We start from the raw sequence: 27556 nt of genomic DNA, 5'->3' as shown, positions 1-27556 counted from the left end.
ATAACAAATTGTATTCACAGCCTATAGAGAGGAATCCCACATCATCTCTGGTTTTATTTTCCTCTTAAAAAATCCTCTCGTAGCACATATTAATTATTCAAAGTAAGGGGTTTTATTATGCCATTTTCATATACATGTAGGACATACTTGATCACATTCACATCTTCTATTACTATTATTTCTTTTAGGGTTTTAATTGTCTTGTTTCTTTCTGATTCCTTAAGGCAGAAGTTGAAACTGACTTAGGGATTTTTCTACTCTAATATTGGTATTTGATTTAATGTTATAGATTTACTTCCACAAACCATAATGTATGTTTTACTCAACCCAATATAATTATAATTTTTCTCTTATTCCTGGATTATTTAAAAGTATATTGTAGTTTCAATACACTTGAAGATTTTCCATGTATCTTGATGTTGATGATTTCTAGTCTAATTTCATTGTACTCAGGGATTACACTTTGCATGTTAGTTTATGAAGACATTCTTTTGGTGTCCCATAATATGACATATATTGGAAAATGTTCCATGTCCACTAGAAATAATGTACGTTCTATTTCAGTGTTATTGCATGGATTGTTCTAGAAATATCTGTTAAGTCAATGATTTGCCTTCTAATTTTATGGGTGGTTCTCAGCGAATTCAGTATATATGAAATGGCATTATGGTTTGAATATAAAATTGTTCCATGTGCTCATTTCTTAAATCTGCTCTAGCTCTTTGCATTTTATATTTGTATTGATAGCATGGTGATTTTAATATTATCTTATTAATTTACCTCCCTCTCTTCGTTTTTATTATATAGTAACTTTTTATTAGGCATCTAGTATCTTGTGTCATTCTCAGTTTCACAATCCTTTGCAAAGTAAATATGATTATTTCCATTTGCCAGATGAACAAACAGATGCTTAAAGAAGTGAAAAGGTCTTTGTGTCAAAAAGCAATAAACTAAGAGCCAGAATTCTAGGTTGGTTTGTTTGTATCAGAAACCAAGTTTTGTGTTTATAATGTCCTCAAGGAACTCTAAGGATCTATGGAGTTTATCTTTGAAAATCTTTTATTATTATTTTTTAAAATCTCAGGTACAGAAATCTATATTAATCTGAATATTTGGCTCACAATATACCTATTTCTTGATCATCTACAGGTATCTTTTATTTACTCAGTTTTTGTAATACAATAATAAGAATAGAATAAAATATGATAATGGAAATATATAGAATAACAATAGAGGTCACAAATAGTCAGCAAAAGAGCAAAGATGGAGGCATTGTACTTCTTCAAATTATATAACAAAGTTAATAGTCAACCTGCTGGGCAGTGGTAGCACACACCTTTAATCCCAGCATTCAGGACAGAGGCAGGTGGATCTCTGTGAGTCTGAGGCCAGCCTGGTTTATAAAGAGAATTCTAGGAAAGCTAGAGCTATTACACAGGGAAACACTGTCTTGAAAAAGAAAAAAAAAACCAAACCAATCAAATCAAACCAAACCAAACCAACCAAGCAAACAAAACATAGTTGAGCAATAAAAAAGTATAGCATTGTTACAAATTTGATATATAGAACAATGGAATAGAATAGAACATAATAATAGAGAATAGAATAAGAGGTAACTCCCAGTATATCTAGTCAGCTGAGCCATAAGCATACAGAGAAAATACAATGAAGAAAAATATATACAATGAAGAAAAAATACTTTCCCAATGGTATTGGGAAAAGTAGACATTCATAAACAAAAGAATGAAACTGGACTCTTCAGAAAGTTAAAAGGAAATGCTCTTGCAATCAGCATCACACCATGAGATAACATTTCACACCTGTCAGTATGAATCTTAGGTAGAAAAACCGAAGACAAATTGGTGAATCTGTAAAGAAACTGGAACCCTTGCACACTTGGGGATGCAGAAGGTGCAGCCAGTGTGGAAAAGGATACTGAGGTTCCGCAAAAGTCAAAATTGGAACTGTCATATGAATTAGGAGTTCCACTTCTGAATATTTGTCCATAAGGACTGAAATCAGGGTCTTGATGTGTTAGTAATCCTATTTATTGCACCATTGTTTACAGTAGCTGAACAGTAGAAACAATCCAGATATCCAGAACTGCTGACAGAAAGAGAAAGTGTGGTATACACACAACAAAATACCATGCAGCTTAAAAAAAGGAACCTCTGCAACATGAGGATAACCTCTGTTATCCATGAGATAACATGGATGAACCCTGAGGACACAATGCTAAGTGAAACAGGCCAGTCATAGAAAGACAAATGCTATATATGATTCTATTTATATAAGGCACAGAAAGGAGGAGTGGAATGTTCTTGTAAGGGGCAGGAGGAGGCAGAAGTGGAGACTTAAAAATTAGTGGTCACTGGAGCACTGGACTGAGCTCCCAAGGTCCCAATGAGGGGCAGAAGGAGGGAGAACATGAACAAAGAAGTCGGGACCACGAGGGGAGCACCCACCCACTGAGACAGTGGAGCTGATGTATTGGGAGCTCACCAAGGCCAGCTGGATTGTGACTGAAAAAGCATGGGATAAAACTGGACTCTCTGAGCATGGCGAACAATGAGGGCTGATGAGAACCCAAGGACAATGGCACGGGGTTTTGAACCTACGTAATGTGCTGGCTTTGTGGGAGCCTAGCCAGTTTGGATGTTCACCTTCCTAGAAATGGACGAAGGAGGGAGGACCTAGGACTTACCACAGGGCAGGGAACCCTGGCTGCTCTTTGGGCTGGGAAAGGGAGGGGGAGAGGAGTGGGGGGAGGGGGAGAAGGGTGGGAGGAGGGGGAGGGAAATGGGAGGCTGGGAGGAGGAGGAAATTTGTTTTTTTTTCCTTTTCTCAATAAAAAAAAAGTTAAAAAAAATTAGTGGTCATAAAGGTCCAGTCAAACAAGTTAAGAGCTAGAGATCTGTATGTTAATACACTGGACTTATAGCCAACAATGACACGTTAAGACATATTAAGAGGGGCTTGTGAGATGGTTCCTCAGGTAAAGGCATTTATCACAAGTCTAAAAGACTTGAGTTCATTTTCTGAGACCCACATGGTAGAGGGGGAGAACTAGCTCCTGCAGGTGGTTCGTGTGTGTATGTGTGCACGTGTGTGCATGCATACATACACACACAGATGCAGACATACATACACTGCAATAAAAACGTTAAAAATTTAGATCTTATATGAAGGTTCTTATTCAGAAAAGTACTATTGTACTTTACTCATTTTCAAGCAAATTACCCAACCTGACAGTAAAAGTCTTGAAAAATACTCTCCATCTACTAAACAACTTTTTTTTCTTACCGTTTAAATTTTTTTTGAGAGTATAGTATGACTACATTTCTCTCTTCCTTTTCCTGCCTCCAAACCCTTCTTGATTTCTTTCAAATTCATGGTATCTTATTTCTACTAATTGCTAATGCATGCATATATGTATATACATATATTTTCCTTTGCAAAGCTGCTCAGGCTGCATAATGATACTTGTATGAATGTTTTCAGAGTTGGCCATTTGGTACTCTTCAGTGCCAACCAATTACTTTTGTCCTTCCTTCTTGTAGCATTTCCCCCATCTTTTCATGGCTCACTTTTCCTCCTTATCCAGACATCTGTTATAGGTATGGAATGCTGTCTTAGCATGAATAACAGGAGTAGAGATGAAGGAAGAGAAGAAAAAGGTACCCAATGTATGAAAAGTTTCCATGGTGTAGAACTGTATGAAATAATAAGATCACATGTATGGGTTACAATACTTCAATATCTCTTAAAGAATTGGACTTGCTGATATAGAAATTTGGAAAGAAGGAGGAAATCCATCTCTGGAGCACTGCAATGGTCAACCATTCTTACTGAATCAGAAATATTGCTCATGAGTCGCAAAGTTCTTGTCTCATCATTTTACTGGAACAAACACCATGACCAAAAGCAACTCAGGGTTGGAAAAGATTCATTTAAACCTACAGGTTACAATCCATCATTGAGGGAAGTCAAGACAAGAGCTACAGCAAGGAGTCAAAGCAGAACCATGCAGAAATGCTGCTTGCTGTCTTGCTCAGAGGCTTACGCTAATCTAACTTTATTATGTAGCCCAGGGCTATGTATATACCCAGGGAATAGTGCTGCCTGCAGTGGTCTGGGCCTTCCTGGATCAATTAATGACAAAGATAATACCTCACAGACACGTTCACAGGCCAATATGAAATGGTCAATCCCTCAAATAAGAATCTCTTCTCCATTGCTTCTCAGCTGCACCAAGTGGTCAGTTAAAGCTAATTAGGACACGCAGATTATATTGAAATTTATATTGCTCCCATTTTAAAGATGAGGAACATTACATTGGTAACTATGTTCTAACTGGAGAGACCATAAAGAAAACACCCCTGCCACTAACCATATACACATTCACAAACTAGAAGGTATTTTATGAGGCTCTTTAATATTTGTTTTATATAATCTCCTACCTCTCCCCCACCTCTAACTACTGCTTCTTTCTTGAAACATTTTGCTTTCCTTTTGGATAGTCAAAGCAGCTACAGACAAATACCTATTTAATTATGTGGATTCTAGGGATTCTAGTTTCTTTCTTTCTTTGATTAATTTAACTCAAGTTGCTTAGAAAGAATACCACCTTCCAATGGTCATTTCTCTGCAAACTCCCTAACAAAAACCCTGTGGACGGGCAGGTCTACCTACCCTTTAATAATCTGTATATGGTTTGACCCACCACACGCTGCTTTTTCGGATTTACACCTACAGTGGCCACTTTCATGCTGAAGTCCTTAGGAGAGAGAGAGGGAGGGAAAGGAGAAGAAGAGAAGGAGAAGGGCAAGGGTCAAGAGGATAAGACGTGGAGGAGGGGGGAGAGAAAAGGACAGACAGAAATTGACTTTATTTTTAGCTTGACTCTTAGTTCAGGAGAAAATCAGCACAATATCCATGTTGCTGATGTCTGTGTGAGGAACAACAACATGCTACTAAGTTGTTGGAAATTTTGTTGATGTTTTTCTTAAAACAAAAACTATAGGCTGAATGTACTTAAGAACAATTCCTGAAAACAGTTATTTTTTTTTGTGATAGTGGTGACCAAGGAAGTGTGCTATTGATCTTATAATAGAAATAATGACTTCAACCAGGTTTTCTAAGAAAATTAATGACTGCCTGAAGTTAATGGCCTTCAGTCAGTCTGCCAGTCAGCTATTAATCCTCAGGAAATGCCCTGGGCCTTGATCATTATTGCGTAAATAATACAAAAGTGGGTAGAATTCTCTTGTCAGATGGGAAACATACATTGCCCTTGTTCTCTCCTTTATGACAACAAGAAAAACACATTAGGGTTAAAAAAAAAACTCACAAGAACTTTGCTCCCAATGCAAATAAATAGTCTTGTTTAAACAAAAATTATTAAGCAAAATATTAAACTTGAACTCTGTATGTTTGAGTAAGAAATAATGGAAGACAGCAAGCTTAGCCTTCTAGATGGTTGTAGTTAGACTTAGGAGGGAAATAAAATACAGAGCCAAATATCAAATGAATACAATGCAATTACTGTCATATTAGATATTTCAAATTAAAATCAGGGTTAAACAAACACAGAAGTGACTACTTTAATGGCTACAAACAAAAGATAGTATTGAAATTTACCTTTAAAATTAGGACTGTATAGATCAACAAAGTATCTTAAGTTATTGCAATTTAAAAGATTTCTAATAAATATTATGATGTATGGGGATATTTTTCTTATTTTGTGATATCAAAGGGTTTTTATAGTCCTTTTTCATGGACTATTTTGCAGGCTGAGATCTTCAAGAAGGCAAATAGTGAAATGAAAAACATGTGCAGAAAATTAGTATCACAATTGCCCTCAACTGCCGAAGTGGCTGCTACTGGGCTTGGAAAAGGCATTGAGTTCGGAGCATTTAGTGGAGATATGCTTGCTGTGCATCATCTCAAGTCCCAAGTTCAAGTGTAGAGCATTGAGGTGAGTAGGTCCTCGATAAACATTCACTAAATGGTAAATGCACATTCACCTTGTGTGCTCTTTGTGTATTCGGGAAATCTTAGATGTATGTTGTGTTTTCTTCTATACTTTATGGTTACTTTTACATAGAAAAGATTAACTTTTTTTGTGTCTAGAATTGAAAGTTTTGAGAGGTCTTGATGACATCATGTGATAAAAGGGATTCATTCACGTTTTATTATACAAGTGCCATTAATTTAATTTTTCTATTTCTTGTACTTTTGTATCTTTCTTGAATTCTATTTGGGCTTAATCATAATGTGTGGAGGGAAGTATGTACACCAATTTATATTTTTCTAAATGTTTATAATTACTATAATACGATTCTCTAAGGAGTCTGTCTGGCCTTCATAGATATGAGGTGTTACCTCAATTAATTCTACATTTCCATACATACATGGATTTAGTATGTATTTTCCATTGTTTTATTGATGTATATGTTTATTCATGTGGCATGCTTTGATGCTTAGTAATTGCCCAGGTGCTTTCCTCTTCTACATAAAGCAGCTCTTCCTGTTAAGCAATGGTTTGGTTACCTAGAAGTAATCCAGTTTGATTGTAACGCAAAATTTAAAATATTATTTTGAGTCACCATGAGAATAAAATGAATTTTCAAAATAAATAAGTGACTTGTTAGGTAGTGTTATTGATTTTTCTATGCAGATTTCTGTCTAGATCCAGATAAAACTTTTGAGAATCAATTCCATTTCTGTTCTCTGAGAGAATGTACGTTTTTCCATTTTTGTTTTGAAATGCATCTCACAGCATCTTAGCACTTTGCTAGTTTTATATTTAATACTTTTCATTTTTTTCTGGTGGTGTATTTCTAAGGAGTGAGATCTAAAAAGAATTAAAATAATTTGTAATTAATCATTAGTTTGGATATCCCCAAAAGTGGCTTTAGATTTTGAAAATATGATGCTTCTATTTATAGTGTGCATCAGCACGATTATTCATATACCTATCTGTTTCCAGTGCAGCAGTATTCTGAGGTGACTGGATTTCGAAGTCTCTACTTTTTTAATTAAAAATTTCATGTGCATATGCATGTATGTGCATGCCTGCATGGGTTTATGTGCAGCATGTGCATGTGTGTGCCTTCAGAGACCAGAGTTCATTGGCTCCCCCGACGCAGGCTGTGAGCCGCTTGATGTGAGTGCTGGGGAGTGCAAGAGTAGCAAGCACGTGTAACCTCTGAGCCATCTCTCCAGTGCCAGGACTCTATTTTTTAATTGGAGGAGTCCACTGATGGACTAACAGCTGGACGGTCCATTGGGAAGTTATAGCAGCTGTGTAAGGTGGGGTGCAGCTGGAGGAAGCAGATCACGGTAGGTGTCATTGAAGGCCAAAGGACCTTATTCTGGTCCCCGCTTCTCTCTCCTCTGATTCACAAAGATAGTGGGTGGACACCTTTGTTTTGTCCCATGCTTCCCATCATGTCATCGAAAGTCTAAATCTAGGTGCAAAGAGATAGGGTCGAGGCGGGGCGGGGGAGGGGACTTCCTTCTTCTGATTTTCTTTCTCAGTTATTTTGCTGCAGTAATGAAAAGCTAGCACACTTTGTGCAAATATAGACAATTTCTTTTCTAATTCAAACAAATTATTTTGTCCTTGCTAGAAAACAACAGACAAAACTGAGCAGACCACAGGACTTGGCACACACTAGGTGATCATTCCACTTCTGACTTACATTCTGAGCTTTTCAGTTGTTTGGAATTGTCTTCTGCATTACTGCATTAGAAAGGAGGCTAATTCTGTGTTGAACACTGACGGGATGATAGCCAGTAGGTATTCTTTCCTCGTTTTGGCTTTTCAGTAGAAATCTCAGTGTCACCTCCTAAGTAGTAAGCTGGGTTTTGGGTTTCAATAAGTGATCCTGTTAATTTAAAGAAAAACCACATTTTTCTGCTTTACAAAGTATTTTAAACATAAATGGGCTCTTAATTTTGTCGAAGCATTTCAGTGTTTCTGGGGATAGCCATATTTTCCTGAGAACTTTAAAAACGGGGCTACAAACCATTTTTGCATCTAAGTAATAAATCCAACTTGGTCATTATATATGTGTGATATGTGTGTATACATTATATTTCATATTAATTTAGTGAGAATTTTATACAGGCCTATAATGTATTTTAATTATATTAACCTTCCCCTCATTTTTTCCTTAACACTAGATCCACACAACCACCTCTCATTATAGTTTTAAATGTACTGTTGGGTTTTGTTTTCTAATACTTTGTATTTTCCCCTAGTATTCTGAAATGAGATTTGTCTGTGTTTTTAAAGATCATGAAACTTTATTTCATGTGTCAATCTATAGTTTCTTTGTGATAATATTTTTGAAATTGTCTTATTTTTCTATGATTGAAAAATTATAAGCAGCATTCCATTATTTAGTCTTTGAATGTTTGACCGAATACCTCTATGGAACCATCTACATGTTAGTTTTTGAGGGATAATTCTTTATTTCTGATATTAAAATTGCCACCATTGCTTTGCTTATATCTCTGTTTCACAAACCTGTGTTGGAGTTTATGGTAGGAAAATAGTGATTCTCATGTTTATGCTCTTATCCTGTGAACCTATGACTGTATTAGACCACAGAACAAAGAAAACTGCAGATGTGACTAAAGCTAAGAACCTTGAGTTGGTGAGATTATCCTAGACCATCATAATCACACTACCAGAAAGATGCAGCATGAGAGAGCTTCAACACATATAGGGATAAGTCCCGCCCCTTAGGGGGCGTGTTCACCTCGGGCTAATGTTTGCCTATAAATTTGGCAAGCATGCTCCCAGCCAGCTCTTCTTCTGCTTTCCTGGTCTCCGCGGGAACGGTGGTTCTGTAAGTCTATTTAGACATTAAAGCTGTATATATATTTTTACAATCTGTCTGCATTCGTTTACGCCATTACATTTTGGCATCCAACGTGGGCTATTTTGCCCCTGACTCAAGCGGGTAGCCCGCTAGCTAACACAGCACCCTCCTGGGTGCTGTTTTTTAGTTCATGACTCGGGCCCCAGTGCCAAGTCCGAGACATACTCGGCCACACAGGCCCATTCTGCCTGCCTTGGCTAAGTGTGCAGTGGAAACCCACTGCCTGAATTAGCAGAAGCTCAAGTACCTGCGGTTTTGCAACAAAAGCCGCCACAGCGGCAGATTTGGTCTGATACAAAGTGACTAGGCCCGGTGGTGGTGGTACACGCCTTTGATACCAGCACTTGGGAGGCAGAGGCAGGCAGATCTCTGTGAGTTCGAGGCCAGCCTGGTCTACAAGAGCTAGTTCTAGGACAGGATCCAAAAACACAGAGACCACCACTGGCAGGAACCGATCATTGCAGGTAAAAAATTTTTCTTTTATAAATAAAATGTCTGAACAGGTTAGTATTCAAGAATTTAACAGTTTTTTTAATTGTACCATGTGGGAGATTTTACAAGAGGTGTCTATCACCCCACATCTATGGATCCTTCTGGGATTTGTAGTTTTCATTGGCACTAAATGGTTTGATAATAGAAATATGATAAAGTCTTTACGAGACGAATCCAGGATTCTTAAGGCAGAGATTGAATGCTTAAAAACAATTGAGAATGACAACAATCTTCTCAAGAATCAGTTTGAAGTTCTCCAGGCTGATGTTAAGGAGAAATTCATTACTATGGAAGAGGGAACAGCTGATTTGGATCGTAAGCTTCAGTCCCTTTCTGTAGGAAATGAAACATCAGTGGCTGATATTAAGGAGAAATTCATTACTATGGAAGAGGGAACAGCTGATTTGGATTGTAAGCTTCAGTCCCTTTCTGTAGGAAATGAAACATTAACTGAGAGAATCAAAACTGCTGAATGTGACAATCGATTTTGTCTAAAGGTTATGACAGATTGACAGAAAGATTGTCAATACAAGAAGGCACGGTTTATGCCATAAAAATTATGTCCAAAGATGAGATGTTATCTCTAACGGACAAACTTCATACTTTAGAATCCTCAGTGAAGGCTTTGGAACATAATTCTGGACAGGAGATTCAGACATTGCAGAAGGCAATGGTGAATAGAATTGAAAAGATTGAGGAATTTCTGAATTCTGATGAAGAAGAGCAAAGGGTAGAAAGGCAAAATTTAACTACATCTGTGGGTAAATCTCTCCGGGACAATTTCCACAAAGCTCTACCTACAGCTCTACCTGCCTTTCCAGTAATAACAACAGAGAAGGTGATTGGTTCCAAAAACCCTAGGGTCATCAAAGAGGATACATGGGAGCCTGTCCGTATGAATGATCTCAAGGAAATAAAACAGGCTGTCATGACTTTTGGGATGCAAGCCTCTTTTGTTAAAGAGATGCTAAGAACTTGGGCCACAACAAGCAGAGCAAGCCCCTCGGACTGGCTCCAGCTGAGCTCTGTGGTACTTGAGAGTGGACCGCAATTGAAATGGAAATGCTTATTCAGGCAAGAGGCTAGACTCTTAGAACAGCAGGAAAAAGCGAAGGGAATTGACATTTCCCTAGATCAAATTCTAGGTGAAGGGCTCTTTTCCGACCCTCAGGAACAAGCTAATTTGGATGAAAACACACTCTCCATGTGTACTACAGCAGCCTTAAGGGCTTGGGACAGGGTACAAGACCCAGGACAGAGAATGGAATCATTTGTCAGAGTTAAACAGGGTCAGAGAGAACCCTTTAGTGACTTTTTACAAAGATTAACTAAGGCTGTACAAATAGGGATATCTGACCCAGAAGCAAGACATATAATGATTGAGTCTTTGGCTTATGAAAATGCAAATGTGGAATGCAAAAGGATTTTGGGGCCTTTAAAGCTCAGATCAGCGCCCTTGGAAGAATGGGTCTTGCATACACTCAATGTTGATACATTTGATTATGGCACTGAAGCATGGGTAGAAGAAGCAATTTCCAATGGTAAAAGGAGACACCAGAATACCAAATGTTTTAATTGTGGCAAAATGGGTCATATGAAAAGGAATTGTAGACAACGGATTTTCAGAAATAATAATAATAATAATAATAATAATAATAATAATAATAATAATGCATCTTTCAGAAATAATAATAATGCATCTTCTAGAAATAACAGAAATAGGAGGACTCAGCCTTCAGGTTTATGTAGAAGATGTGGAAAATGCAGACATTGGACGAATGAATGCAGGTCTACAAGAGATAGACAAGGCAACCCAATACAGTCGGGAAACGTGAGAGGGGGGACCTCACAGGCCCCCATGGCAAACATGGTTCAGTCATTTCCAGTTTCTGCAGAGAACATGCCTCATCAGGACAATTAGGAAGCCCCATGCCTACTGTTACAAGCAATAATGATCAGAAAGATAAGTTACGTGTGTTTTGGCAAACTTCTATAAATGATCAAAGACCTAAACTGAGAGTGTGTATAAATGGCATTTTTATTACTGGCCTGCTGGACACAGGTGCTGATGTAAGTATCATTACCCCAGAATCTTGGCATCCGTATTGGCCTCTTCAGAATGTAAATGTTCAGCTCCTGGGAATTGGAACCCTATCTCGAGTAAGGCAGAGCACGAGATGGGTTGAATGTATAGGGCCAGAGGGACAAATAGGAAAATTAAGGCCATATGTAGCCAATATTGCAATGAATTTATGGGGTCGTGACCTATTACAACATTGGAATACCCAAATTAACATTCCTGCTACTTCTAGAGCCTCTATTTCTGAGAATAATATTAAAAGATATTACAAATGGAGAAAACCGGCCATTCGGGCTGTACAAGAACAAGCAATTGATGTCCCTTCAGAGATACCAACAGCCTTGCTTCTAAAATGGCTGACTGAGAAACCAATATGGACAAAGTAATGGCCTTTAGCTGAGGAAAAGTTACAAGCTTTAGAACAGCTGGTACAAGAACAATTAGATGCTGGACATATAGAAGAATCCACCAGCCCTTGGAATTCTCCTGTATTTGTGGTTAAGAAAAAATCAGGTAAATGGAGAATGGTGACAGATCTCAGGGCCATCAACAAGGTTATTCAACCTATGGGCCCCCTGCAATCTGGAATTCCTTTGCGCTCTTTATTACCAAAAGGATGGCCTCTCATAGTTATTGATTTAAAGGATTGTTTTTTCACTATACCTTTGCAAAAAGAAGATAGAGAAAAATTTGCCTTCACAGTGCCTACTTATAACAATTCTCAACCTTTGAGGAGGTACCACTGGACCGTCCTCCCCCAGGGTATGTTAAATAGCCCCTCCCTGTTCCAATATTTTGTGAACCAACCATTGCAAATAATACGCAAGAAATTTCCCAAATCTATAGTATACCATTACATGGACGACATATTGTTATCCGATTTAAACATGGATACCTTGAACAGACTGTTTGAAGAAATAAAGATACTTTTACCTAAATGGGGATTGCAAATCGCTCCTGAAAAGATTCAGAAGGGAGATTCTGTTAATTATTTAGGTTATAAAATAGGTTTGCAAAAAATTAAGACACAAAAAGTACAAATTAGGAGAGATCGCCTACGGACTCTTAATGACTTTCAAAGACTGTTAGGAGACATTTCCAGTCTACGACCAGCTATTGGGATAACACCTGATCTAATAATTCATTTGAACAAAACCTTGGATAGTGATAAAGATCTAAACAGTCCCAGAGAATTAACAGCTGAAGCAGAAAAGGAACTGACAATGATTGAGGAAAAATTACAACAGGCACATGTGGACAGGGTGAATCCAGAGCTCATTTGTATTCTCATCACACTACCATCAAAAATTTCTCCTACAGGAATTTTAATGCAGAGAGATGATATTATTTTGGACTGGATCTTTTTACCACATAAACCAAGTAAGAAACTGAAAACTTATGTGAAAAAAGTCTCTGATTTAATTATAAAAGGCAAGCTGAGACTTTGTCAACTAGCAGGCATAGACCCAGCAGAAATTATAGTGCCTTTCACTGCTGATGAACTAAAGAAATTATGGGAAGATAATGAACCATGGCAAAGAGCTTGTGCTAATTTTTTGGGAGATATTAATAACAACTATCCAAAAAGCAAGAGGCTTAACTTCATAAAGAGAACTTCTTGGATTATTCCTCTAATCGTCTGTGATGCTCCAATAACTGGAGCCTGTACATTCTATACTGATGCCAATAAATCAGGGAAGGCAGGTTACAAATCAGAAGACTTGGGTAAGGTGGAACAAAGTCCTTATAATTCTGTCCAGAAGGTGGAATTATATGCCATTCTTATGGTGCTAAGGGGTTTTAAAGAACCTATTAATATAGTTACTGATTCCCAATACACAGAAAGAGTTATTTTACATATTGAAACTGCTGAATTTATACCTGATGATACTGAACTAAACTCATTGTTTCTCCAGGTTCAAGATTTGATCAGGAACAGGCTTTGCCCTATGTACATAATACACATCCGATCCCATACGGGTCTGCCAGGTCCTCTAGCACAAGGTAATGCAGAAATTGATCAATTATTGATTGGTAGTGTGCTACAAGCCTCTGAATTTCATAAAAAAACATCACGTTAATAGCAAAGGTTTGAAGAAAGAGTTTTCAATTACATGGCAACAAGCTAAGGAGATTGTAAAGAAATGCCCTACTTGCTCTTTCTATAACCAAACGCCACTGCCTGCAGGGGCTAATCCAAATGGCACCCAAAGGAATGAAATCTGGCAGATGGATGTGTTCCACTTTGCAGAATTTGGCAAATTAAAATATGTTCATCACACCATTGACACTTATTCAGGCTTTCAGTGGGCAACTGCTTTAAGTTCAGAAAAAGCTGATTCAGTAATCACTCATTTATTAGAAGTCATGACTATCATGGGTATACCTACACAAATAAAGACGGATAATGGTCCTGCTTATGTCTCTAGGAAAATGAAACGGTTTTTTGATTATAGGTGGGAGGTCCTAGGTCTTACCACAGGGCAGAAATCCCTGACTGCTCTTTGGACTGGAGAGGGAGAGGGAAAGGAGTGGGGGGAGGGGGAGAAGGGTGGGAGGAGGGGGCGTAGGGGGGGAGGAGGGGGAGGGAAATGGGAGGCTGGGAGGAGGTGGAAACTTGTTTTTTTTTTTCTCCTTTTCTCAATAAAAAACATATCAAGCATGTTACAGGTATACCATACAATCCTACAGGTCAAGCAGTCATAGAAAGATCAAATCGAACTATAAAGGATATGTTGAACAAACAGAAAGGGGTGGAAAACACCCCCAGAAATAGGTTACATAATGCTTTGTTAACCTTGAATTTTCTCAACGCTAGTGAAAAGGGAACAACGGCTGCAGAAAGACATTGGATAATGGAAAAGTCTACTGAACTAAATCAACCAGTTTATTTCAAGAATGTGCTGACCTCACAATGGAAACCTGGAGATGTGCTACGTTGGGGAAGGGGTTTTGCTCTTATCTCCACAGGTGAGGAAAAATTTTGGATACTGTCAAAATTAATAAAGGTTCGGTTTGAAGAAGAGAAACCACTTAGAAAAGATAAATAACAATTCTTTCATAAGGATGGCGAGCATACTGATGGTAAGAAATAAAGATAGGTTGGAGGCAGGGTTCTTTTCTTATCTCCACAGGAAAATACTCATCTTCAAAGAAATTAAGGGACCCTGAATATTTAGTTACTGATGGATGGACACATTTTGTAAGTATTAATATATATATATATATATATATATACATATATATATATGTCTTATTAAACATTTCTTTATAAACATGTAGAGCTGGTTTTGAAGTTGGACTCTGGCTCAGTCCCTCTCCAATTCCAAGCCTGTTAGCAAGAGAAAAACCCAGAGTTTCTGGAGTTTCTGTCTCATGTCAAGAGCCATGATATGAGACAGAAAGAAATATGATTTTAGAAAACTTCTTTGCTTTTCTTCATATCTATCATACTTTTCATTGAATATATCTATCATGCCTTTCATTGAATATATATACATATATATATGTCTATATATGTCTATATGATTAATGTTTAAGTTTTTCACAATGAACAATTAGTTTTTCCTGAAGTGACATTTGAAGTTTCCAGGAAGAAGATGGGGCCCCACAACAACAACTCTTCCTGGTTGATATGATGTCATGATACTGATAGCGCTACTACAAGACCTGTTTTGGATACCAGCTGCACAAGACGATCCCAACTTGGTTAGCTGAAATGGTGCACATCTTGTACAACATTCTGGCCAGACCTCCACAAAATACTCAGAGACTATTTGCAATTTTTAAAGACATTGATCTTGAAATTTAACCATCATTTTACTTCACAGGATCCCCCAGAAAGAACGTCGCCCCCATGACAGCTGGAAGTAATTCTAGAGGACGACGTCCCCTCTCCCAGTAAAGTTTACCCCTGGGTTTAGGGACATCATTTAGGGGTTAGGAGGTTGGGGGAGGAATTTTATAAGCTCAGGGATCATTTTGAAAAAAAAAAGAGGGAATGATGGGATAATAGATTTATAATTGTGAGTTGCTGCCTTTAGACAAATATATTGGTATCCATTCTTGTATATTGATACAAAGTTAAATTATATTGACTATTGTATGCATGCATGTTTCTATCTCTGTTTAAAACATTTTTTATGTATTGACATATATTGTATTGATAAATATATATTGTATATATTTACCATATTGCAGTGTACATTTTTACCTCTGATTAATATACTTATATAATGTTTGTGTATTAATATATATTTACCATATTGCAATGTATATTTGTACAGTGTTTATATTTGGAGGTCATTATCCTCATTTGTTACACAGTTGTTTATTGTCTTAGTCTTTAAGTTAGATAGATATTGAGAATTATATAGATAAATAGTCATCTAAGTTTGTCATTTATAATTAGACTAATCAGGTTCTCTAGATATATAGAGATTATACTCAGTATAGATAGATAATCTTCGACCTCTTCAGAGCTGTAGAAAATGGCCTTTAATCTAACTCAGAGTTTTGTGATAGTGAGACACAGTTGCTCCTGGCAACACCGCTCTATTCCCGAGAGAATGTTGAGCACCAAAGACACTCCACCTGGAGCCTTTCTATTTGGCAGAACTGGCCTTTGGGCAAAGAAATGCCCATACCTCAACCACTGACAGAGATACAGAGCGTGCATCAATGGATAAAACAGGACTGTCATATCCTGCCAAGACAGGGTAAGATAGTTTTGAAAAGTTCCTTGCCTTTAATAATGGTATGTCAGTTATGTTAGGCCTTAGCCAAAATTGGTTGACTCAGCATTGCAAACGAGACTTTGGGTGATTGCCCAGGTAGTCAGTTGTCTCTGCCAATTGTTGCACATTTTGGATATATCTCGTTTGTTGAGTAGTGTTTATTCCCTTCTCAGATCTTTGACTGAGTTGAAGATTATATAATCGTAGTTACTCTCTACATTATTTGGACTCCTTGAGATAGAATGTTTAGCAAAACTTTTGTTCTCAATATTGTTTGTTATATTTATTATTTGTTATTATTGTATATAGTTGTATTTGGTTTAGTTCTGTCTTATTTAGACAAAAATAGGGGATGTAGCGATAAGTCCCGCCCCTTAGGGGGCGTGTTTTCCTCGGGCTAATGTTTGCCTATAAATTTGGCAAGCATGCTCCCAGCCGGCTCTTCTTCTGCTTTTCTGGTCTCCGCAGGAAAGGTGGTTCTGTAAGTCTATTTAGACATTAAAGCTGTATATATATTTTTACAATCTGTCTGCATTTGTTTACGCCGTTACAAACACATCCCCAGAGTCATTGGCTTTGAAGATAGAAGTGGCCAAGAGCCAAGGGACATGAGTGGTCAATAGAGGCTGGTATGACCCTCAGTTGTTATTGTGGAAAAAAACAGAAACAGCCACAAGCAAAGTCATTAGACCAGCAGAAAGCACTCTTTTCTAGAAAGTTCTCTCATGTGTGTTTAGGAAGGTGATAATGTATAACCTGTGTATATATGTGTATAGCAGTGTGCACTAGTAGTCATTTTATTGCTATGTTCCTTTAGAAGAATAATATTAATATGTTTTCCCCTAGGCCTATGATCTATCTAATCTCAGGTTCTTGGTCACTTTAGCAGTTTCAGTTATAGGCTTCATCTCGTAGGATGGGAAAATAATCAGGATATGCTTGGTTACTCTCGTAACATCTGTGCCACTGTGTCTTCAAGGGACATTGCCATTATAGATCACAGAGTTTGTAGCCAGATATTATTGGTGGTGATCTTTCTGCTCTGGTAGTGTGTAGAGTACCTTTTAGTACCATGAATGCTAGTCAGTAGGATGAAGCTTCTAGTTTGCTACCAGCTTAACTTCTCTGTGTTTGATGACATAATTGTTGTCTTCAGCAATAGGGCCTTATCATTGGGTTTTGGAGAGCAACAACAGCCTTGGAAATAGTCTATGATGTTTGGAATTTTCAGCAGAGCTGCTTTGCCCAAAGACTCAACAAGATGTAACCCATTCCTAGCACTGGAGTTTTAACTCAGTGGTTAGATATCTAATTGGGGTATATCTCCCCTTACTCTTTGGTTTCTCCATTTAAATTCCTTTCACACACACACACACACACACACACACACACACACACACACACACAAATTTTATGATGTATTTAGATTAATAAGTTTTCATATGGTTTCTCAAATGGTCTTTAGTGTTAATTGTCCCCTTCCATACCCATCTTTTACCCTTCTCTTCCACCTCTCTCCTTATTTACTCCTTCTAGTCTAGTTTCCCCTTTGTCTCTTCACAGCTCTATATTCTATTTCCTCTTTCTTGGGAGGTCCTCCCCTACTCCCTGGTCCCTTACTAGGTACCTAACCTCTGTGATTATTCAGACTGTAGCACATATTTTGAAAACTTAAAAGCTAACATCCACATATATGAGAAAACATATAATATTAATCTTTTTGGTATTAAGTTGACTTGGGATTTTTTCCCCTAGCTCCATTCGTTTACCTGAAAATTCCACAAAACCATTTGTAATAATATTTTGAGTAATATTCTATTGTGTAAATGTGCCACATTATCAGTGGGTGGACTTCTAGGCTGTTTCTAGTCTCTGGCTATTATGAGTAGAGCAGCAATCAATATGAAGGAACAAGAATTTCTGAAGTAGAAAGTGGAGTCCTTTGGGTATATGCTCAAGACGCGTACAGCTGGATCTTGAGGCATATCTACTCTCAACTTTCTGAGGGATCTCCACACTGATGACCACAGTGGCTGTAGGAGTTTGTACTCCCACCAACCATGAATAAGTGTCCTCCTTTCCCTGAAGATTCACCAGTATGTGCTGTCATTTGTTTTATTGATCTTGGTCATTCTGCCTGAGTAAGGTGAAATCTCAAAGTAGGTTTGTTTTGCATTTATTTCCTTGATGGCTAAGGATTATGAACCAGTTTTGAAGTGTATCTCAGACATTTGCGTTTCATCTTTGGATAAGTCTTTGTTTAGTCCTGTACTCCATTTTAAAATTGATTATTTGTGTTTTGATGTCCAGTTTTTTTTTAAGTTCTTTTTATATTCCATATAAAAATCCTCCTTCAGATGTGTAATTGGGAAAGAACATTTCCCATTTTGTAAGCTGCTACTTCTTCTGAATAATGGTATTGTTAGCTATAACAGAGCTCCACAGCTCCATGAGCTCCCATCTATTAATTGTTGTTCTAAGTGCCTGTGCTCTTGATGTCCTGCTTAGAAAGTGCTTCGCTGGGCCAATACATTCAAGGCTATTCCCCCTTTGTCTTCTATTACATCCGGATTATAAATTTTATTCCTGTGACTCAGCTTGTAGAAGGAGAGAAATGATTCTTACAAGTTGTCCTGACTTCTTCTACACAAGTGCTGTGTGGGTTGAACATACACACACACTTGCACACACACATACACACACACACACACACCCCACATTCACACACACAATAAATACAGAAAATGCAATTTTTTTCAAAAAGGAAAAGGTCAAGTACAAACTCTTTCGTCTCAGTATGGGTCTATGTGGGGTTTCATTATGTTTTTCTGAATGTTCTGGTTCTCTCCTATATGTTTGAAACAGATAAACTGACCTAAAAACACAGAGAAATAGATTTTTTTATTGTTAGTATTAGTCTCAGTATTCATCATCAGTCTCTAACTGGGTTAAATATTGAAGCCAATGACTATATAGTAGCATATTAGGTTGTGTTGGACATTGAAAACAGTGTTTCTAAGCATAGAAGTCTTAGGTGAGGCTGTTAGTGAGGGTGGTATATATAATCAGAGCAGGTATTTTCTTCCAGATAGAATTGTTAATGTATATATGTTATATATTTCTACCTGTAATCTGAAATCTTACAAATCTTTTCCTTTTAGGTCATCACGTTGGTTACAAAGTATTATTGCTTGGTTCAGTTATGCTAGTTCCAAGTTTTAAAAAATTGATTCTGGAGAGATGGGTTAGCCCTTTAAGGCGAGGCTAGCCCTTAAAGGCTAGGCTTACAGCCCAAGCCACAAAATCTCATTCTGATATCCCCCCATATGTTCAGGTTGTAGTCATAGTTGAAGTCATTTCATTCACTGTAAAATGACCGATTACTACAGGTATCTATAATTGACATATATGTAATAGTTGCCAAATTCAAATGTCTCCTCCACTCTTTTCATGCTATTCCTGAATCTTCAGGGAGTGATTAGTCACTATATAAATTGAGGAGGGTTAGGTGAATTTTTCAGTGTAAAGATACACAAAAATCACGGCAATTTGTTCAAGTGTGATGGAGACGGGAACTGTGATGTAAGCTTGGTTGTCCTCGAGGCGCTTTAAACAAGCAAAAGCGTTAAACTGTCTGTAAAGAAACTGCGTTTTATAAGTTTTATTATTAAATCTGCTTCTGCTTCACTGACTAATAAAATGGAAAATGTGTACTTTTATAGGTTTATAAAAAGGCAAACTATAGTTTCATGAAAAATATCTTGTGCCGATTGAATACAGGTGGCTACTTGTTTAGACTTTGAAGACGTAAAAGCTTAGTATAGATGTATGAAAAAGGTAATACGGCCCAATGAAAAAATCTTCCGTTTCTGCTCATCAATCCTTTGGGTATTCCATGTCAAATAAACGCTACAACAATTTATAGAAAAAGTACACAGTGCAAGTGCCAACGCTAACACTCCTTAGGACTGGATACCTGCCAGGGTTTTCACACCAATATTTAATGTGAACCCACATGTCTTTCCCATTGGAAGTGTGAGAAGGAGCTTGCTTTCCTATATTTGGCAACATGCTTACGTGAAGTGTAAAGTCCAATGCCCGTGATGTTCTCTTTATTTCAGCTATGATAAATTGTGTCCATTTGTTTGAGTGTATGTGGCAGCTTTAGTGTTCCAACTATAAATTTTGGTTAACTTCTATTGACATGCTGTATTAAACTTAAGAAAAACAAATTACACTTCACCCGTTTTAATTGACTAAATGTGTCAAAAACACAGTAAGTTTAACATGAAAGGTCAGATCCTCCGTCTACACTGTAATGGGTGTCATGGCAAGGATCCAACTTTCCTTGTACGTTTCATTTTTCACGAAGTTTTAGGACAAGGCATGAGTTGAACATTCACTTCCCCTTCTCGTTTGTACTAAAAAGTTTATCATAGGCTGCGTTCCTACCAAGAACACTTTTCTCCTGTGCTATTTAAAGCTCCTTTGACGCTGACGTGCGTGCCCGGAGAATACTGATGCTCTCCCGTAAACAAGACTTGGGAATGGGCTCTGGCATGCCGAGGGATGAAATGCTGATGGGTAAGCACACCCATACATCACGGCAGCACGCCTCGAAAAAGACCTGGTTTACACATCCAGTCCCTTCTTCTGTGACTGGGCAGACAACCACGTGGTGAGGAACTGGACTAGACTTGGCTTCCCTTGAGATCAGACCAGTTTTAACTCTTGAGTGCCACGTTAACTGTTTATATGAATCTTTATTTTTTTTTAGCTGTTTAGTTGCTCTAAGTCCAGTGATTAAATTGTATCAATTAAGCTCTTTCTTACCTGCTCTCTCTCTCTCTCTCTCTCTCTCTCTCTCTCTCTTTGTTTTTCTGTTTGATTCTATCTCCCACTGTCCTGTTTTTGACCTCCTTTCTCACCATGAGAATCTTTTCAAGAGCTTGGACCTAAGTTTTCCGTGTGGATTTGTGTCTGGGGGAACTGAAAAAGGTAACAGGTATTATGTTTTAAATGGGAGAAATCAGGGGCTGTAAATCTAAAAGCCTATTTAATTTTCACCACTGCCTGTAAGAACCTTATTCTTCCATGCATGCTTTGCTCATCTGAAGGGCTGTCAATAACTATCCAGCTGACTTAAGGGAGGGAAAGATGATAGAAAGTCCTTATTATCCAAGAGACCCAGAGACTGCTTCATGGGCCCTGTCCAGGGAGGCTGGATTTTCCCTCAAGGAGGGATGAGACTATCCCCACTCCCACTCCCACTCCCTAGGGAGCACTCATGTCATGAAGAGCCTCAGTGTGAGGCTGCCTCTAAATTATGGCTTGGTAAATTTTCTGTGAAGGGTCAGATAATAAACGTTTAGATCTTCAGGTCCAGATGGTCCCTGTCACGGCTACTCAGCTCTGTTGTCATCGACAGTGTTGTCATTGACAGTATATCAACGAAAGGGCGTGGCTGCACGCCAATAAATGTTTATGAACGATGAAACTTGAATATCATATAAACTTCATGTACTGTGATATAGTCCTTTTTTGAGCCTTTCCAACCATGAAAAATATAAATATCATTCTTAGCTGGGCACTGCAAGACAAGAGTTGGCAGAGGGCAATTGACCCAGAGGTGCCATTTGCTTACCTTATTCTACGCTAATATTCATTCCTCAAAGTCTCAGGAAACTTAGAGAAAGGAAGCTTTCATTTAAAAGGATATTTGAGTTTTCTTTTACACTCAGTGTCCTCTTACCTACAAAAATACTTTCTCTTCATTTCTCTCGTGTTTTGGTCAGATCATAAATATGTCAGCATTTGGAATAGAATCTCAGAGGAATTTGCAGTAATAAACACCATGTCTCTCTTGCTTATATTTGCTTGGCATTTGGTTCTCATGCGTGTCCACTCACGGTTGTCTGCTGCAGGTCTGGGAGATCCTGCTTTGGGTTGATTCTGGCCTCTGGAGTGCTCCTGGCCTGCTCGGTAGTGCATGCTGGAAGGGCTGTGGCATTAAGGCCCCTCCAGTGTAGTCCTTAGTCAGTGATAGATGGCGCTGGAGGGTGACGATCCCTTGATTTGTTTTCTTTGAGATGTAGTCTCCTTGAGTTCCCTCAAGGGATTGGATCTCCAGGTGTCCGCAGTTAGAACCTACACTCAGCCAAACCCTACACTAACTTCTTCCTGCTACCTTGGTGCTTTTCCAGGGTCATCTTCCTAACCATCCCTTGCTTGGAAGGTTATGGGATGTCTCGCATTCCTATGCACAAAAGCAGTCAAAGGTATCTTCGTGACAGCTTGCTTTTCCCATCTCAAATGTAGAGTGGAGGTGGATTAAAGTGATGAGGCCCCTGAAAAAACCAAAAGCTATGGAGAAACCCTGTCTCGAAAATAAAAAAAAAAAATGGTTTTTCGAGACAGTGTTTCTCTGTGGTTTTGGATCCTGTCCTGGAACTAGCTCTTGTAGACCAGGCTGGTCTCGAACTCACAGAGATCCGCCTGCCTCTGCCTCCCAAGTGCTGGGATTAAAGGCGTGAGCAAACCACTGCCCGGCAAAACCAAAAGCTTTGAGGCTTTTTGCTTTGCAGTTAGTTCTCCGAAGATTTCCTTCTATCCCTTTAACTGGCGTGTCTGGTCACTTTTCTTCCAAGTTGTCTATGTTTTGTGGTACTGGAACAAGTATTCCAAAACATTTATTATTATTTATTATTATTATTTTTAGAGTACTTTTAGAGAGAAGTTAGAAGGTATCCTTGGTAACTCCCTCTCTCTACATCCTCCTTTTATTAGGAGAATGTATGCATTTGCTTTTTGAATATTTTTTCTATAGGGCTCTGCTTTCTGCTTTGAAAAAGTATAAAGGCTTAGCTAGCTTACATTGTGTATCTACTTACAGAATAGAATAGCCTTGATTCAGGCTCTTTAGAGTAAAAAAAATCCTTTTTTTTTTCTTTTTAGAAATGAGATAGAAACTGTTTAAAAGGAAGAGAGAAAGATCAATAGCCTTGTCATAGAAGAAGAGGGGATACTGGCAGTGCTCAAAAGCATCTGAGGGTGGTGAACCCCAAAGTGATCAGGCAGAAAGCTGCTGCTGCCCCAGGCTAGCCACACTGAAAAGAAAACAAAGTCATATATTACCAAAAAGTCCTTAATAAAAGGGCTTAATACAATTTTAGATTGAATCATCAGGAACACATGCTTGAATAATGATCATTAAATTACTTCTTAATCTTGATGGATGTTTAATTTTCATGTAGAGCAGAAATGACTTAGGTGACCTAGCATAATTATCTGACAGGGTAAGGTGAGTGAGGGCCAATGAGATGGCTCAGTGGGTAGGGGTGCTTGCCTGCAAGACCAGTGCCTTGAGTTCAATCCTCAGGGCTCATGGTACAAGCAAAGAACCAACTCAGGAAAATTGTCTTCTGACCTCCACACATGCACCTTGGTACATGTGCACACACAAACACAATAATACATACATGTGAAAAGTAAATAAGAGGATGATGTGATAATGTGCAAGACCTATGATGGCCTAGAAAACACATTGCCATGGGCCATACTTACATGCTTAAACTGAAATGGACATATTCATAGAGCTTTAGAATGTGACTGAATTTATATTAATGTAGAAAAACCAATTTTGTTTATGAATTGATCAATATAATTCAGAACAGGAAAACATAGCTAAGGATAGTACCATATAGACAAAAAGGTATGTATTAGATGAATCCTATCATTTAACATTATTAAATCTACAACTATTGATAAATCAATGGATTTCTTAGTTCACTGTACTTGTGGGCCCTGGATTGGGGGCTAATGGTACTACAATGTTTAAGATGCATTCTCTGGCTTAAGATCTGTGTAATTCAGTGGCTTCATAACTAACACAAATATTGTACAAAAACTCTTTATATGTTTTACACACTGATAAATTCTGGACTCACACAGTAGTGTGGGAACACTGGACTATGATATCATGATTATCCCTGATTTATGTTGATTTCCCTCCTTTCTTCTTTGCTTCCTTTTTTCTACTACTTACTTATATTTTTGCATCATGAATAATGTGCTGGACACTGTGTGAAAGTATTGCTTATGTCCTATCTTGTCTTGAAAACCAATCAACTTGGATGGAGGCATCCACGAATAACAGTCATTGCTGGGGTCTCTTAATACCTGGTATTTCTGAGTTTCAAGACAACCATGGAAGCTGCACAATGGTTGTTAGTCATTGAGGGCAGCTTGCTGACCACATGCCACTGTATAGAGATAAGCTTACAGGACACACCACTGAGGCAGGACGTCTTCTATAGATCAAAATTCAGTCCAGTGGGTCTTAACTTTCCCCCTTCATTTGAATAAACCCGCAGATGAAGGATTTTGCACTGTGAATGGAAGTCCACCACGCTGGGATCCCTGCCCACCTCACTTCATCATTGCTTGGGATTCTCAGCTGCACGTCATCAACCATCACCACCTTTTGGCCTGCTGCGCTTGCTCCGTCTCACACTTCATCACTTCTTGCATTTTTTGTGAGTGCTCAGCTCTGTTACAGACTCTATCCACACATGCATTATTTCCAAATTAAAGAGAAATGAATCAAAGTTTATTCGCTGTTTGAATAGTTTTCTTTAAGTCGATCATAACAAGGTCTGTTCAGTTGTTTATGGTCAGAAAGGGAGGATTTCTGAAACGAGTTGTCTGATGAATGTCCTGCGGAGGTCTCAGTACTACAGGTTGTTTTATGTAGCCTTGGTGAACTTCAGCATGCTATTATGTTGAGTTCATTTCAAGGTACACAGTGGAAAAAACCCCATAATTTCTGATGATTATGATTTTAATAATTCTGTAAGTCATATTCATGACATATGACTCCTGTTGTTAATAAGACTAATTATTTAGTGTTGGTTCAATTGGATGTATACTACTAAAGAGTTGGAAGGATTCCTATATGAGATGCTTTTATTATTATTTAGAGCGTGTTTATTTCTTAAAGCATTATCTCACCTTCAACATATCAAATGGATGTGACCAGGATGGCTAGCTTTTAATTATGGCGTTTGGGGCTATCAGTGATATTAACCATGTGTCACGACTAATCAGGTAGGTATGTGTACTCATTTTAAAACTTTACAATTTTTTTTTTAAATTTTACTCTGATCTGTGGAATTTAAGACTTTGTTTATTTAGAGGAGGATGAGAAAGCCGGCCCTTGGGAGTACTCATAAACTTTACAGAGACAATGTTTGATTCCTTTAGTCCAAACAGTGTATTTCCGCTACTTTAATGACTGTCCGGAGTTATAAGTTGCTTGTGCTTTGAAGCATCTTAGCATTTGCTGGTTCATTTTAACTTCAGTACACAGGCCAAGATGCAAATTGATGTATCTTGACTGGATGTAGACCCTGGCTTTTTAAATTTAATGTCAGGAATCCCCCAAAAAAACAATATTAAAGTTGGCAGCCTAAGAGGATAAGGTGTTTGCTAGACTATCAAGTATCCACATAAATATTCTTCAGTTCATCTGGGGTGACTCAGTGACATTCAAGAGCCAGTGACCGGAAAGATCAAACTGGAAGAACTTCCTTTAAACCCTGACTTTGTGCAGACAGAACACGTTGCTCATGACTGGGTTCAGACTACAAAGCTGGGGTGAGTAGCACAATGAATTTGGAAGGCCGACATGGTTAATAAAGGCAGACTAATTAAGGGTCTAAGATGAACATCTAAGTGTAGTTTCATTCATGAAGCAGTTTTTCCTTCTTTTGGATTTTTGAGAGAGGGTTTTTTCTGCAGCCCTGGCTGCCCTGAAACTCACTTTAGAGACCAGGCTGTCCTCAAACTCAAAGATTTGCCTGCTTCTACATTCTGAGTGCTGGGATTAAAGGTGTGCGCCACCACTTCCTTGCTTCATGAAACAATTTTCTGAAGCCCTTCAACTTGTCATGTAGAGGCATTATGGACAGAAAGATAATTAAGGCTCCATCCCTGCTAAAGGAGAAGTTTACATGAAATAATCAAAATAGCTGTGTGTAAAACAAAGTTTACTGAGGACTAAAAGCATATCTACTTAGATGTGGTTGTCTGTGGCCCAGTGATTCTACAATGAATAAAACAATGATCTTGAAGAGGTTCAGTAATGTGTCTAAGTCACAGGGAGCCAATGGAGAACTTAGGCTTGACCCTTATTCTGATTCCGGTTCAATGTCATTAAGTTGGAAATACATAGGCCAGATTATATGTAATATCTTAGAGCAAGCCAAGTAGTTTTCATTTATTTATTTTTAATAAAAAATGACAGATACTGAAATTTTAAATTGTATACAGCATGGTATTTTAAAATACACATCTATCCAAATATTTACATGTAGCTAATAAACAAACACATGACATCATATTATTATCATTTTATAGTAAATCCATATAGTATTTGCTATCTTTGCAATTAAAATTTTTATTACATTCTATTTATTTTGAGTATATAAATATATGTATCTGTGTGCCATTGTGCATGTGTGGAGATCATAGAACAACTTGCTGGAGTTGGTTTTCTTCTCCTACCATGTGGGTTCCAGGGACTGAGCTCAAGTCATTAGGCTTGGTGGCAAGTGGTTTTACCCACTCACCCATCTTGCCAATGCTCTTTGTAATTTTTAAGAGTACAATGTGTCACGGTTAACTACGTTGACTTTGTTGTACAGCAGCCCTCTCTAAGTTTACTCCTATCTAGCCATATTTATGTATCCTCTGGTCAGTATTTTTCCACCTTCCAGTTTCCATACCAACCTAGCATATGCTCACCAGCCTTCATTGTGAGATTCATTGTTAAGATCTTCATATGAAGTGAGATCATTCAGGATTTGACTTTCTGTGCATGGCTTATTTTACTTAACATGTCTTCCAGATTCAATACAATGGTAAGCCTACTTTATTTATAAGATAATGGACTCTTACAGTGTGCATATTAACCATAGTTTTTTCATCTGTTCATTCACTATTGGGCAAATGAGGTTGGCTCTGTGTCTTGTACTGTGTAGAGCATGGGAGTACAGAAGTCTCTGGGAAATGCTGGTTTTATTTTCTCTGGAACACACCTAGAAATAGAATTGTTGGGTCAAGTTACAGTACTACTTTGGACTTTTTGAGGGAAGCATCCTCATTGTTTCCATGTTTTCACTAATTTACATTTCCACCAGCCATGTGCAAGGGTTTCTTTTGTTGCAACACATCCAAAGAATGGAGTTGTACAAGGAGAATTCTGAGTGCTTAATGAAAATACTCCAAGTAAACAAGATGAATATTTTGTGATCTCTGTTTCTTCAAAAGCACAAAAGTTATTCTTGGAATGTGCT

The 27556-nt window shown here is 38.0% G+C and overlaps 1 long non-coding RNA gene across 2 annotated transcripts; it reads left to right on the top strand.

Annotated features, from left to right (window-relative positions):
- The first annotated feature begins 20713 nt into the window (after positions 1 to 20713).
- Positions 20714 to 24802, top strand: LOC121462135. 2 transcript variants are annotated; one of them, XR_005976273.1, is made up of 3 exons: positions 20714 to 20786; positions 21137 to 21200; positions 24575 to 24802. It is a non-coding gene; the product is annotated as an uncharacterized LOC121462135 (long non-coding RNA). The 2 variants fall into 2 exon arrangements; XR_005976274.1 differs by having other exon boundaries at positions 20728 to 20880.
- The last annotated feature ends 2754 nt before the right edge of the window (positions 24803 to 27556 follow it).

Source organism: Microtus oregoni, unplaced genomic scaffold (assembly GCF_018167655.1).
Source record: "Microtus oregoni isolate MIOR12 unplaced genomic scaffold, Mior012 000024F_ref0000369, whole genome shotgun sequence".
NCBI lineage: Eukaryota > Metazoa > Chordata > Mammalia > Rodentia > Cricetidae > Microtus > Microtus oregoni.
This window is presented reverse-complemented; position numbering and strand designations above follow the sequence as displayed.